The sequence below is a fragment of the Pseudopipra pipra genome, chromosome 7 (genome assembly GCF_036250125.1).
Source record: "Pseudopipra pipra isolate bDixPip1 chromosome 7, bDixPip1.hap1, whole genome shotgun sequence".
Taxonomy (NCBI): Eukaryota; Metazoa; Chordata; class Aves; order Passeriformes; family Pipridae; genus Pseudopipra; species Pseudopipra pipra.
The window spans coordinates 1,666,784-1,682,539 of NC_087555.1; the positions used below are offsets into that span (position 1 = coordinate 1,666,784).

Here is a 15,756-nt window from a genome sequence, read left to right on the forward strand (position 1 = left end):
CAAAGTGATATCAATCTTTTTTTGACAGTTCTGTGACCTAAATGTGGATTATTAGATTTATTAGTCTATATCAGCTTCTACAAACATATGAGAAATCTAACCTTTGGTTCACTGACAGTTTTTAACCACTGGAAGTTTAACAGGAAAGTAAGACTTAGGGTTGTTCCTACTGTTGATTTTATAGGATTTTAGACAAGACCATTTCAGAACAGAGAGAATTCCTGTCCAATTCCTATTTTTTAATGAGGAAATGGGCACAATTTTTTCTCCTGCCTCATTAAGGTAATTCCTGATTTGCAGAATCATTGAGCTTGGAAAGATGCTCCTGGGATAATCTGGTTCAACCCCTGGGCCCCAGCAGGGTCAGCTAGAGCTGAATTCCAGGACTGATCCTATCCGGGTGTTGAATATCTGCACAGATCTTACAAACATCTTTGAGCAAACCTGTCCTGGTCTTTGGCTAACACTCATTCTGTGGCTGGTGTGCACACTGGCTCGTGTGTATACAAACTATAAAGCATGTAAAACTCATCTGACCACTTTTTAGGCATCTTCTAAAATGGTTTTAGACAGCATTCTCCCAAGGAGAAAAGCGAGGAACAGAAGTGTGGCCAAGGGTCACCTCGGTCTAAACTCCTTAAACCTGTGAAAATAGGACCAAAATTTTACTATGGATTTATGACTCCCTATTTTTCTTAGTCACTAGATAATCGTAATGAAAAAAAAAAAGTTTAAATCCAACTGAGGGTCAGTTGGGAGAGATAATGAGAAATTCCATTTAAGACTAGTTTAATATTATAAAGGAATCTTGATAACACTGGTAACTTGAACTGTTCCTTCAATACTCTCTTGGATACTTTCTCTAATTTCACACTGGTATCTCTGAGAAATGTTGTTAGGACTGTGCACTGATACAGTTTTTAAAAGGGTTTTGGAATGAAATCAATACAGATGAAAATAGTGGTATCTGCAGAAAGGCTTCTCCATCAGTGGAATGAGTCCTTGGTTCTTGTTAGGGGAGGGGATAATTTGTTTTGTGACTTCACTGATGCAAAGGCAAAATGAAAAAAGGAACCCAAAGATGAAAATCCTAACCTGTTTGAACTTTTGATATGTGAGAGTAACTGGTACTTAGTAATAAGCAGAAATTGGTAAAGAAAAGAGAAACACTGTACCAATATCATTTATTTATTTTTATTCCTCAGTCAGGAGCATTCTGGAAGCACTTTGACGTGTCTCTGTCTTGCAGTTACATTTATTTTCATTTTGGGAAACCCTAAGGTCTTTTATTTTTTGCTTATCTCTAAATCCTTTATTACTACTCTCTTTGAAAAAGTGTCTGAGCAGAAGATGCTTTGAGTTACATGAGCACTAGTGACTTTGATAACAAGATTTGCTGTATTTTCAGTAATATAGGAGGTTTTCCTTAGGCTTTTTAATACTTTACTTGAGGTGCTGTTCAAGGCACGAACCCCACTCAGACACGAACAAGTGCCAGAGCAGAATTACCGTTTATTCAAACTGCCAAGGTTTAAATACCACACCTGAACATGTCACGTGACCCTCTAACCAATGACAATCAAATATTATCTGAGAACCCGGGAGACCACAACTCCCATGGTTCATTGCTACATTCTTCCTGCCACATCTCCCCCCTCTTTTTATTAACAAGTTGAGAAACAATGCATTTTTAACATTCTTATTATAACTAATCTTATTTCAACTAATTATAAAAAACAGGGCCTATCATCACAAGGCCTTTATTGAACTGTTTACAACTTTATTGGTTCGTGCAATATTCAAACAATCTCAAATTACCCAGGGTTTGTAGGTGTGGATAAACTTTTATCTGAGGGTGACTTTGTGTAATGGCATCATCTTTACTAAAAAGGGAAATGTGTTGGGTTGTAGATGTGTCTGACGTGGTGTTGTTTGAAGAAGTGTTTAAGATGTCTTTCTATAAAGTGTACTTGAGTTCACACACACATACATGCGTCCACTCAACTTTCTCATTCATACTCCGGTGGCCACCGTTTCATTCTCCCTTACACATGCACACTTAAACCCTTTATTGCGTTTGACTCATGGAGTTTTGGTTCTGTATTGGTTACTGTTTATATGTTTCTTTTGGTTCTGTATTGGTTACTGTTTATATGTTTCTTTTGGTTCTGTATTGGTTACTGTTTATGTGTTTCTTTTGGTTCTGCATTGGTTACTGTTTATATGTTTCTTTTGGTTCTGTTGTATCATTTATTGCTTCTTTGTGATTATCCCTGTTTTAAGGAAATGTTAATGTAGATTTACACACATAGGGAACAGACCCATATCTCTTTCCCTCCTTTTTTTTTTTTTTTTTTTTTTTTTCTCTGTGATGTGTTTACTATTGTTGGTCATGTTTCTTCTAATCCAAATCCTTCACTTATTTCTTCTGGTGGTTGTTCCTGTTGTGGTGGAGGGCTAATATAAGGCCTGACACATCTAGAAGGGACCCATTGTAATTTGGTACCCTTGGATACACAGGCATATCCCCTTCCCCATGTTATGAGATCTACTGGTCCTGACCATTGCCCAGATATTAGATCTTTGATCATAACTGGTGGTTTGGAAGATGAAAGTATTTGAGTTTTATGTTGGCGTTCATACCTGCTATGGTCTGTATCATCACAGTTTAAGAAATTTAGAACATATGACGCTTTCCATAAGCGTTCCTGGGGGCTATATACCGACTCCCCTCTTTTTTGTCTTTGAAGCATTTCTTTTAGTGTACGGTGAGCTCTTTCTACAATCGCTTGTCCTGTGGGTGAGTGCGGTATACCTATGGAATGGAGCACCCCCCAATCTGTGAGAAATGTTTTGATTTTTTTAGAACAATAAGCAGGGCCATTGTCGGGTTTTATGGTTTTTGGAATTCCTAGGATTGCGAAACAACTGAGCCAGTGTCTGATAACGTCTTTGGCTTTTTCTCCCGTGTGTGCTGTTGCATTAATGTATCTGGAATGTGTGTCTACTGTAACATGGACATGTTTTAGTTTACCAAATTCAGCTATATGTGTAACGTCTGTCTGCCAGATTTCATTGGCTGTTATGCCCCTGGGATTAACCCCTTCCTTAGCTGGCATTGGGGTAATTCGCTGGCAGTCAGAGCATGACATAATTATGTCTCTGGCCTGGTTTATTGTAATTTTGAATTGTCTCTTTAATGAACGTGCATTTTGGTGGAAGAACTGGTGTGAGACTTTAGCCTGTTCCAGAATTTTGGGAACTGTAGTTGCCATAGCAGTTGCATCAGCTTTTTGATTGCCCTCTGCTATGGGTCCTGGAAGTTCTGTGTGTGACCGAGTGTGCATTATGTAAAAATCAAATTTTCTGTGGTTGATAAGAAACCATATGATACGAATTTCTGTGAATAAGTGAGGATTAGTGACATCTCAAAGGAAGGAGGCTTCGAGACGTGAGAGCAACCCTGCTGCATAGTGAGAATCTGTGACAACATTCATAGGTTGATCATGGAACAATTCAAATGCCATGCGGATAGCTGCTAGTTCTAAAACCTGTACAGAACCTTGGTCCAAGGTTTGTACCTTATTGTCCCATTGTCCTGTGGCAGGGTTCTTCCATGTCACAGCGGCCTTTTTCGACCGTCCAGATGCGTCGGTGAAGACTGTGATTCCATTTACTGGTCGTAGTTTGCAGTGACGCGTGGCCATCAGGGGTAGATTTCCTATTTCCGCCCAGAGTTTATGTTTCGGGAAGTGAATGGAAATATTACCGTGGAAGTCCGCTAATGCAGTCTGAAACACAGCGTCCTCTGCAAGAAGCCAGTCTAAGTTGTCTTTTGTGGCTGGAATGTAGATCGTCTCAGGATCTCTTCCATCCATCTCCTGCAGACGTCCTCTACCGTTCATGATGAGCTTAGCAAGCATGTCATTAATGGTCCAAACAGTCTTAGGTGGAGAGTGGGGAAGAAATAACCATTCTAGAATTCTCAAAGGGTCGGATTCTGCCTGATCCCATTGGAAAAGGTTGGAACTTGCTGGATATGATGGCGAGGCGAATGTGCAGGTCAGGGTGTCGTCGTCTGCTTTGCCTGTTTTTGACAGCTTGGGAGCATACTTCCAGAGCTTGTTTTGCTTCTGGGGTTAGGGATCGAATAGATGTGAGAGTTGGGTCACCTTTAAGTAGCTCGAAGAGAGGGTGCAATTCCTCTGTTGTGATCCCCAAGACAGGCTTTAGCCAGTTAATGGCTCCTAAAAGCCGTTGCAAATCATTCAGGGTCATAGTGTCCGTTACTTTGAAAGTCAGTGGTTGTGGCATGATTTCCTGTTGAGTGATCCTCCATCCGAGGTAGGTCCAAGGTTGGGTGCGTTGAATTTTTTCTGGGGCAAGCTGCAAACCTGCTTTTTGGATGGCGTCAGTTAAGGCAGTCAAGGTGGATTGTAGTTCGGTCCCGTGTTTTGCTGCTATCAGGATGTCATCTATGTAATGATAGATGATGGCTGAAGGGTGGAGTTTTCGAACAGGGTGTCTGATGTTGGCTACCACTGTTTGACAAATCATCGGGCTGTTTTTCATGCCCTGAGGCAGTACTGTCCAGTGGTATCTTTGCATGGGTTCCGCATGATTGTAGGCTGGAACTGAAAAGGCGAAGCGGGGTGCATCTTCTGGATGTAAAAAGATTGTAAAAAAACAATCTTTCAAGTCTATTACTACTAGTGGCCATCCCGCAGGTAGCATGGCAGGGGAAGGAAGTCCTGGTTGCAGCGTTCCCATTGGCTCGATGGCTGCATTAATTGTTCTGAGGTCTTGTAGTAAACGCCATTTACCGCTCTTCTTGGGTATGCAAAACACCGGAGTGTTCCATGGTCTAGAAGTTGGTACTATATGTCCAGCGTTTAGTTGTTCCTGTACAAGGTCTCGCAGGTGACCTAGCCGTTCCCTCTTCAGGGGCCATTGGTCCACCCATATCGGGTTGTCTGTCTTCCATTTTAGTTTGATAAGTTCATGGAACGGCTGACCAATGACCCTTACTGAAAAACCTGATTGTTTGCTGTTGCTATCTGTAGAGTGGTACCAAATTGACCGAGGAAATCCCTTCCCCACAAGGTACACGGAATGGGAACTATGAAGGGTGCAATCCTAGCAGTCTGTCCCTCAGGTCCCAATACCGTACGCAGATGCTTGCTCTGTCTAGGTCTTTGCATACCCCCCACCCCCAAGATGGTTGAGGCGGGGAACACAGTGGGCCATTCTGATGGCCACTCAGAGTCTTTAATTATAGACACATCTGCTCCTGTATCCACTAAACCCTTAAATTTACGCCCATCAATATGACATGTCATCATGGGTTGGGAGGCAGAGATCGACTTGGCCCAGAAGATCTGTTGGGGATTTGTGCCTGCAAATGCCTCAGTACTCTTATTACCCTTTTGTGTGGAGAAAGTGCTATAGAAAGGAATTAATTGGGCTAAGTGCTGCCCTTTTGGTATATAACAAGGCGGCACAGGTGTCCAGGCCATAATTTGTATTTCATTATGAGAATCTGGATCAATTACTCTGGGTAAAATGAATATACCCATCATGGTAGTTGGTGAGCGCCCAATTAGTAAGGCATGCATTCCCGCCTTCAGAGGTCCCCAGACTCCAGTGGGTATCAAAACCACTGCAGTAGATGTTAAAACTATTGGTTCTCTGGAGACCAGGTCCAACCCAGTGCTGCCTGAGGTGGCGGCGAGCAAATCGCTGGCATATTGTTTGAAGCCGTATTTGTTTGGTTGGTCAGGGCGCGCGGCTTCGCGCCCTGTCTCCCATTTCCCTGCGGTTTAGTCCCCCCTTTTATACCACCTTGGAACTTGCAGTCACTAGCCCAGTGTTTTCCTTTACCACATCGAGAGCAGTACCCTGGGGGTTTTTTAGTACAGTGTCTTTTAATGTGATCAGTTGCTCCGCATCGGAAGCAACTGCCTTTTTCCTTTTCCCCTTCGGGTACACGCAGTTTGGCTGCTAATGCTGTGGCTAGTGAGTCTGTGTGGTGATTGACTGACCCGACATCCTGGCAAGCTCAGACCAATTCAGCTAATGTGCACTGGTCGCGTTTGGGGATCGACTGCAGGGCCCTTCGACAGTCAGAGTTGGCATTTTCATAGGTGAGCTGCTTGAAGAGCATCTCTCTCGCCTCGTCATTATCTATTTGTCTCTCTAAGGAAGCCTGCAGTCGATCCAGAAACTTGGGGTAAGGTTCAGTGGACCCTTGGAAGACTTTAAAAAAGGATAGGTTAGAGTCTTTGTCTATGCATGGAAGCTTTCGCACTGTTCTCAATACAAGTTTTGCGATTACTTCGTATATCTCTCGGGGGTAATCTATTTGGGACTCGGGCTTTGAATATGCCCCCTCCCCGACTAATTGAGCATAAGTCATTCTCGTTTGAGCATTAGTTTGGTCATTAATATAAGCCTTACAGCTTTCTCTAAAGTCTGTGAGCCATACACTAAATTGTGTAGTGGTTAGTACCATTTTTAGTAGTGCCTTCCAGTCATGGGGTGCAAACACGTGGGTGCTACTTAGGGTTTCTAGATAGGAAAACATGTGGGGTGAGGAGACACCACTCTCTTTAATTATCTGCCTTAAATCCTTGATCACCTCGTATGATAAAGCTTGGTACTGGGGGCCTTGCCGGGGTCGATGTATAACAGGGCACGCATTTACCACTTTCCAATCACCCGCACGAGATGCTTCCTCCCTGCATTTATCCCATAAACCTATGGAGGGACCTCTACCCAATCCTGAAGCTGTTTCTCCTTCTGTGTCCTCTATAGACTCGCTGTCCATTTGTCCATCATAGTCATTCTCCTCCCTTCCCGGCAAAACTCCTGAACCTGGGGGTGGCGGCTTCACTTCCGGCACACGGCAGGGGCAACATGGCGGTGCCTCCGGTGCCACTCCCCTTCTGCACGTTGACTGTGCAACCGCCGTGTAACGGTCACCCTGTAACGGTCCAGGGGTAGACGCTGCTCTGTAACAGTCCTCGGCTCCAGCACCACCACTTGCTGCTCTGTGTGGCATGGTCTCAACTGCAGCCATGGGCGCTGGCATAAAGCCAGCATCCCCGCCTGCTGCCACGCTCATGCTGTCAGCCCCCAAGCCATGCTCCTTCACACCACACGCTGCCACTGCACTGTTCCCCCCAGGGGCTCCCCCTCCCTCCCATCCCCTCTGACCAACGTGCATTCTCCCCCTGCCCCACTCGATTGAAGGGGGGGGGTTGAGGGGAAAGGAGTGAAGGGGGGGGGAGTCCACTCTCCCGGGTGCATTTGCCTTTCTGTAGTGCTTATTCAAGGCTATCATAATGTCTTTCCATGTAGCCAAATTCTTGAGGGCGTCTGTTTTTCCCTCACTGGGTTTTTCAATAATTTTGTTCCCTATTTTCCTCCAAGATGACACTTGACAAGGTCCAGTCAGAGGTAGTGCAGGTTCATGCAATGAAATCCAATATAACAAGTCCTATAACTTACTTTCTTCTATGGTTATACTCTGTTCTTGTAAAAGTTGAGAGATAGCTTCAGCTGTTTGTTTGATTTTTGGAGTATTTCCCTCCTGACGGGTAAACCACACTCCCATATTCGCCAATTTTTGGTTACCTCTGTGCTGAAGCTCTGTTGTCCTTTCTTCTGGTCCTTTTTTCCTCCTTTTTTGTTCCTTTTTGCAGAGGTAACCCAGCGCGCTGAATTCTTTCTTTTCTTCCTTTTGGTTTTGGCGATATGGACACCCCCGGACAGGTTCCCCAGAGCTGCTGCTCCTGGTTGCCGGTAACCTGCTGAAGTCCCTTATCAAACTGCCATTTGAGGTGCTGTTCAAGGCACGAACCCCACTCAGACACGAACAAGTGCCAGAGCAGAATTACCGTTTATTCAAACTGCCAAGGTTTAAATACCACACCTGAACATGTCACGTGACCCTCTAACCAATGACAATCAAATATTATCTGAGAACCCAGGAGACCACAACTCCCATGGTTCGTTGCTACATTCTTCCTGCCACATTTACTTGCTGTTTTCATTAGTTAGGTAGTGAAAAGATTTCCTCATGGAAATCTCCCAATGAAAAATGAGCCTTTTTCTCCCATTTTCTGATGATTGAATTGGCATAGCAAAGTACATATATGTGTAACCTAACCACCTTTTCCTTTTCTGTACCCGTGTGCAGTCCAGCTCTGTACTGCATCCCTCTGAATTGGCACAAACTTGGTTCTTAATCTGCTTAAAAAAACTGTGTCTGCTCATAACCCACTTAGGAAATGCTTTTTCCAGACTGTTGTTCCTTTTAAATGCCAAAACCTTAGTGCCAAATTTTTGGCAATGACCAAACAACAACCACTGATCCCCACTTGGTGTTTGGTGTACCCAGGTGGAGATCACAGCTGGTGGGGCATTGCTGGAGTGGTTTCTAGGCCAGATGAAGTGTTCCTATACAGCAGTAATATCTAATTCTTATAGAATTTTTAGTGATACATTTGTAAGGTAACTTTTCCATGAGAAGTTTGTGTTGCATAGGTACTGACAACCACGTGAATCTTCATCCCCAAAAAACCCCAGGGGGGATGTGGTGGGGAGGAGGACACACAGCTCTTCTGCCAGATTTAGAAACTACCTAAAGCTCCAAAATATCCCAGATTAAATGTCCCCAGGACTGAAACAGGCTTCTTTCTGAGCTGAGCTTTCAAATGGAAGTAAATCTCCAGTGGTGTAGGTTCCAAAATTCATGGCTCTAAAAGGTTCAAGCCAATCAGCCTCCTCTAAGGCAGTCTCACAGCTTTTAACCCACACCGTGCTCTCTCTTCAATAATGCATTGCCCTGAGGTAAAAGTGGATTGTTTCAGACGTGGATAAGCAGCCAGAGAAGAGAAGTTAAACATCCCTGCAGAGCAGAGTTAGTTTGCTTTGGTTTTCCTTTTTCTCTGGGAAGAATTACAAGTTTTCTGTATGAATAACATCCATTACCTATTTAACCCTTTTGCCAGGCAGGCACGTGGGGCTGTGCAGAGCCCAGCACACCAATCCATCACACTCACCAGAGAAGGGAAAATTTATAGAAAAGCCAGTGACTTCAGGGACTTGTAATGGGTTTCAAAGTTGGTTTGGCTGCCTGTGTGTGTCAAGCTATTTGTAATCCAACAGCCTGAACCACTAAACACACGAAGGGAACACGTACTGAACTGATGCTTCTTTTTCCTCTTTGTATCTTTTTCTTAGACCATTCTGCCTATAGAGCTCATGGAAAAATTTGTAGGGCAAGGTTTAATTCACAATGTTTAGCAGCTGGCACCTACACAGACAGAGTTTGTGTACAGCCAGAGGAGAAGAGTGCAAAGCAGAAGCTTCAAAAAAATACATCATGGGCCTGCTCACCACCCACAGTTTTACTCGGCAAAGCTCAGCTGCTGCTCCCCATGACTTGTTAATGAAGACACAGCTGATAAAACATTCCACCTAAGCAGGAAATGGGAGCTCTTAAAACAAGTTAATGAGAACAACGTGAAAGACTAACTCACAGACTACACTGGGAGTGGAACAATTAGAAAACCAAACAATATTCACAAAGTTTCAGGAAAGTAAGAGTATCAAAAATTGATTTTTGGCAGTTCCATGCAGTGGTAACACAGTACACCTCTACTTAGCTCAAAGATTAGAATAATCTACTTAACTGGAGCAAACCTGAGAAACCTCCATGAGCCACTTATTTTTGTCTAGCAAAATTTGTCTTACAAAGGTTACAAAAATTATGCCCAGATACCCTAAAAATCAGTTGGGTTCTTATTCTCTTCTGTCAGGGAGACTGGTGATTATTTGTATGCTCTTCTGACAGTGACCTCTGCGAAGAAGCTGACTGTGTGACCAGCAAATCTTGGTAATTTTGGGGGAGTAAATGAGACTTCCACAGCCAAGTAACTTTAGAAGCAAAAGTCAAGGTATTTGGTGTCTGGAGCTCAACTGATCGATGGCCGGTGGTGCAACCTGCAGTGGATTTTCATCCATTCATCATCAGCATATCAGGGACACGTTTGTAGGGTCGGGAGTCTCTACAAAAAAATATGGAAGAGTTTCTTGACCAACTCATAAAAGCACTTTTTTCATCCTGCTCTCTGCTAGGATTGATTTTCCTTAGCAGATGTCAGTGAAAGGAGTGGGGCAGGAGAGAGGGAGGTGACTTAATTCATAGTTTTTGCTTTTGATTGGTGAGTTTTAAATTGGACTTGGCTCACTGTGTTACTGGCATTTTAGCTACTGCTCAATTCCAGCTTCCATTTCAATTTTCTAAATTATCTTGGTTAAAATTCTGATATGATTTTTTTTTTCCCCCCAAAGCAGAATTCCAGAAGAATAGTTCAGTAAATCATTGAAGGACCATATGTTTTATACTTCAATGTAAACAATAATTGATTCAATGAATTAATTTCTGAAGTATCTCAATGAAACATAAATTGTATTGTTTGAACTGTTAGTCCTGGGGAAGCTATCATGTATTTTTTAACTTTATAACAGTTTAAAGGAGCCTAATTTGGAAGGAAAATGCAGGACTGTGTTTCTCTCAGTGATACTTTATACAGTGTGACAAAGAGTCAGCTCAGACAGGCATAAATTTTGTATTTTCATGTTATGAAAAGACCTGACCCAGAGAATGCTTAAGCAGGTGTTCTGTACCAAAAAATTACTTTACCATGTCACTATACATCTATTTGTCTATCTACCTATCTATCTCTAAGTTATGGAAAAAATATAGCATTACTAGTGCAGAGAAAGTACCCAAACTGAAAGAGGTTAAGGTGTGAAGACTGAAAGTAGTAAAATATCCAGGGAAGTAAAGCATTGTGCTTAGGTATTTTCACTTGGGAATGTGGAAATAGAAAACATAAAGCAAACCTTTGCTTCTTCAAGGAGAAGCTGTTGTGTGTTGCCTGGAAGAAGCCACCAAGTAACTGGCTCAGTCAGCAAAAGTTTGTGGTTGTGGAGGAACTGTAGTCACCTGGAAGCAGGTGGTGTGTTCTCTAAACCTTTATTGAGAAATTGAGAAGATGAAGGTCTTGGGAAGGCATCTAATTCCATTACTTGGAACACTAAGTGATAAACCTGGTAGTTGTGACACCTTGCTCTGTCTGTAAAAATGGCCTGAATCAGAGGGTGGTCTGTTCATGTCATTGCAAAGAATATTTTTCCCAATTTGCAATGTTTCTTGATTAAACTATCACAGATCATATCAAATCACTGAAAGTTAAGAGAGAAATTATAATACCTCCAGAAGCTTTTGCCCTTGGTAACCTACTTTCTAATTAAGCTCCAAGTTGAATGTAACATAACAAGTCTTTCTGTAGAAGTAGAGGTGCCTCTGACGATTAGGAAAAGAAATTTGATTATTCAAAGGGTTCAGTGTTTGAAATTATTCCCTAACATCTCCTGGGGGACTTCTCATTAGTGTTCTTATTGGTAGCACTAAATTACATAAGTAGTCCCAATATATTTCCAATTCCAAGGAGGAATTTAAAAGTTCAAGAGTTTTCACGTTTTTGTATTCTTAATATCAACATCGGTAAAAATAGTTCTCTCGCAGGTGAGATGCTTCTGGGGGTAAAATTGGATGGTCACATACCTAAGTTGTCATTAATTTAGGTCATGGCAATAATGAAAATCTTTTATGAAGTTGCATTAGTTTATTAGAAAAGATAAAATTGTCTAAAAGAATCTTAAATTCCTTTGTATAAGGCGGGTTGAGGAAAATCAGTGCTGTACACCGAATTATGTGTTTTGGTTCTGGTTTCCCTTTCCTGGTTTTGTTACTTTATGCACTACAAGTTGTGGAAATCTATGATCCTGATGAATCACAATCTGTTATGTCACTGATGCCTTAACAGCAGATACTTATGGAAGGTTGGATTACACCTTATTCTAAAAGTGCAGCAAATTGTTCATGGGCTGTATTTGCATTTATTGATACTTTTGAAGAGAAACTGATTATACTTTGCAATTCAGACAGACCCAAGTAATGGGGAATTTATGCAAGTAAGATCCAGAGGCTTATTTGGCTTTAACAGGATATATAAACAAATGGTTCCTGGCTATTTAATTGGTTTTTGCTACTTTTTTTGGCATAGACCACTCAACTTTTTTTTTGGCATAGTGTATTAGCAGCCCTGAGCACACTGGGAATGGAGAGCTGAGTTCTTGTACTTTGAGTTGAACCCACTGAGATGTAGAGCTGTCACCACCCTGTGTCCAGGACAAACATTTGCTTTGGGAGCTCCTTCAGCCTTTGTGCCCTGATCCCCAGATATCTGCAGTAAATAATTTGTCACCGTGGTGCTCACGAAGGGTTCTTGAGAGAAAACGTGCAGAAGTGAATTCATGCATCTCTTACTGAGTTCTGACATACCTAATTCCAAACTTCAGCTTCACACACTTTCATTTCATTATTGCTAATTGCTCAGAATTAATGAATATTTAGAGTCTCATAAGCAAGAGAGAATATTGCTGGTAATTAAGATGCAGCAGGTTATCTGATTTGATTTTACTTCTACATCTACTTGATAACTTGCCTAAAAAAGTAATTGGCTTGTATATTTTAGCTGTATTTACAGATTTCAACTTGAAGAGTCAGCTCTGATACACAGCTTGGAAGCAGATTTACATCCAAGCTGCCACTCTTGGTTGGTAGGAATTCACAAGTTTCAAAAATCATGTTTGAAACTGGTACTCTCACACATGCTGTTGTATAGAAAGAAATAATAATTTCTTTTTTTTTTTTTTAAACAAGGGCAAAAAGAAAGGAAAAAAAAAAAACAAACCTCTTACAAAGGAAAAACAATACAAACAAACAGTCCCCTGGAGCTTTAGTGATGTGCTGGGGCCCAGATCAAGGGCTTTAGTAGAAGGCAGATATATCACAGTGAAGCCACTGAGCTTTGAGATGAGACCAAATGCAAAAGCAAACAGAATTTGATGGAGTTGTTTCTTGTCCACAGAACTGATCTGTGTGGGCTTTGTTTTCCTTTTAACATGGTGCAGATATTTTAAGGATTTCCACACAGGTGTGTTTTGAGTCTGTGTATTAGGCATGTCCATGTATCAAGAAGGGTGACCAAGAGTGCACTTTGGAGTTTGTGAAGCTTTGTGGTACTTTTGAAACCTTTTTAAAGCTTTCCAACTAATGTGTTGTTACTAATGGATTTTCACAGTGCCAAGTCCAGAATGATCCCTCTTTGCACTGGGTGCTTTCTGATCCTACTGGGAAAATACTTTAAAAATTAGCACAAGAAGCAAGTGGGTGAGTGTGGACTCTTACATCATCCATTTATATATATGTATTTGTATATATGTATTTGTGTATATATATATTTGTGTGTATATATAAAATATATTTGTATACATACAAATACATATTTGTATATACACACATTTGTGTTTACACACACACATATATATTTGCATACACACACACACAGATATATATTTAGGTTCAACAAAAACATAATTGACGAATTTTCAAATTACTCCTGTGTTTTTTGCTGTACTATATAATTATCAGAAGGAATTCATGCTTGCAGTCTCTTTTTTTGTACATATCACCCTCGAACACTGATATGTTTGAGAACAGAGTTTAAATCTGGGGTGGGGGAACGACAACATATAATCCCCTGACCTTCAGCAAAAGGTAGTCTGTCTTCTGTCAAGAAGTTTTAGTTCTTGGGAAAGTTCATTTTTTTTCCTCCTCCTCAGACAAAAAGTTCCATGTTTCAGAGCAAAGATGCAGCACTTGTGCCAGCTGTGAGTGCACTGGGTTCAGCTTGTTTGTCTGAGCCTCTGGAGACATCTTGTCTATACCAGACACGTAGAGACATTTAATATGGCTCATTTCACCTCTGAAGCATCAGATTAGAAATTACTGAAGGGAATCAATTTGGAGCAAAGAATGTGAACAGACATTTTTTTTTAATTTAATGATTTTCTTGGTGTTACATAATATTGGAACAGATCAGAAAATGAATGATGGAACATCAGAAGTTCTCGTTGAAGCCAAACTTTTGTGTGTTTCTAAATGAATAATAAAGTGTTTCATGTAACAGAGCGCAGCAGATCTTGATGGTGAGGAAGGGTGGTGGCATTAGCACCGTGGACACCACCACATCCCACTCCCCCTGGATGCTGTTACATAGAACTTTCCTTTTTTCTGGTCCAGAATGGCAGCAAAGGGGACCCAGAAGCCACATTGCATCTGTGGCTGTGCTCTGAGCAATCCTAGAATTGCTCAGGGAATATGACTTGAGGGTGGTTAAATGGGAGAGAAGGATACTTTTACAGTCATTATGACTCCCCATTTCATCAAGCTCTTCTCCCCTCACTTTTCCAGTAGTCTGCATTAATTAACTTATTGAATGGTGTGATTCCAACAAAACTTTCTTTGTTATAGATCCTTGCAGAGAAATACAGCAGAGACTTCATAGATTTGAGTTTCCTTCCTGTTGGTAGAATGTGGATAACATGTAGAGAAGTGACTCAGATTCATCACAGGAAAATATCACGTGTGATAAGTCTGTACTGCTTAAATGTTTTTAAAGCAACGGTTTCCTCAGAGTCACTGTTGAACTGTGAAAAATGTGTTGAATTTGGGGCATGTAAAAGTAATAGATGAGAGAGGAATCATTAAAATAAATACATGATGTGTGTGCTTTTCATTCCTACACAGTGATCATCTGTATTATTATGTATTAATACAAATAATTAACTATACATATAATTAAAATCATTCAGCTACAGCTATTTTCTCAGTCAGTAGAGACCTGTTCCTACTTCATTTCTTGTTGTATGTTTTCAGTGGTTTTTCATGTGAATAGCATTTTATCAAAACTTGGAGAGAATCCATTAACATAAAAGGTTTCTATCAGACAGAATTATATTAACAAAGCTGCCTTTCTTCTTATATTGTCACATAGCAAATGTCCTGAAACTGCAAGATATTATTTACAAATATTTGTGGATTTTGAATGCAGCTACTTGTTGAACTCAAGTGAAGCAGTGAAGTTATGTAGCCACTTAACTTGCTGGCATATCACAAACCAGATTTGGGAGAGGTTGTAGATTAAGATTTTTGATGGAGTAAAATATTTAATATGACTTTCCAAAGCAGTCAAATATCGCACATCAAACAAACCAGAAGTATGCAACCCCTTATTCTGCACTGCTAAACTGTGTTGCTGCCTCACTTCGAGTAAAATCCTCTGAAAAATCACTTCTTGCACCTTTTTTTCCTCTGCCTTGCGTGGTTCTATGAGAAATAAAAGTATGTGGTTTTATAGGCATATGGTGAAGTTGTAAGATATTCAAGTCCCGGACTGGGTATCAGGGACTTTTTTAGCTGGATAAGGGAAATCTAAAAGTTCCTAAAAACTAGAATTTTTTTGGATCATGTGAGAATTTTTGTACACCGGGGTTTCTTCTCTCTCTGGGCTGAGAACAAAGGAAGATCCATCACTTTTGACAGAGGATGCCCAGCAGCCAATCGAAAGAAAGGGAAAGCCCCTTTTCAGAGAAAAGAAACTTTTTTAGGTAGAAATGAATATGTTAAATTTATCTGAAAAGGGTGGGGATTTTTAGAAACTATAAAATGCATGGAATTAAAGTGTCTTTTTCCCTGGAAACTCGGTGTGGGAAAGACCCAACGCGTTGAATAAATTCTTCCTTGTTTCTTCGTTCCCCGAGTTTATGCCATCTTTC

General features: G+C 41.1%; 1 long non-coding RNA gene across 1 annotated transcript in view; it reads left to right on the plus strand.

The window, feature by feature from the left end:
* Nucleotides 1–14,850, plus strand: part of LOC135416880 (uncharacterized) — a 129,905-nt gene extending 115,055 nt beyond the window's left edge. The window contains exons 3-4 of the long non-coding RNA XR_010431794.1: nucleotides 13,221–13,309; nucleotides 14,453–14,850. This is a non-coding gene — a long non-coding RNA (uncharacterized LOC135416880). The remainder of the gene's footprint in view (nucleotides 1–13,220; nucleotides 13,310–14,452) is intronic.
* Nucleotides 14,851–15,756: the final 906 nt, after the last annotated feature.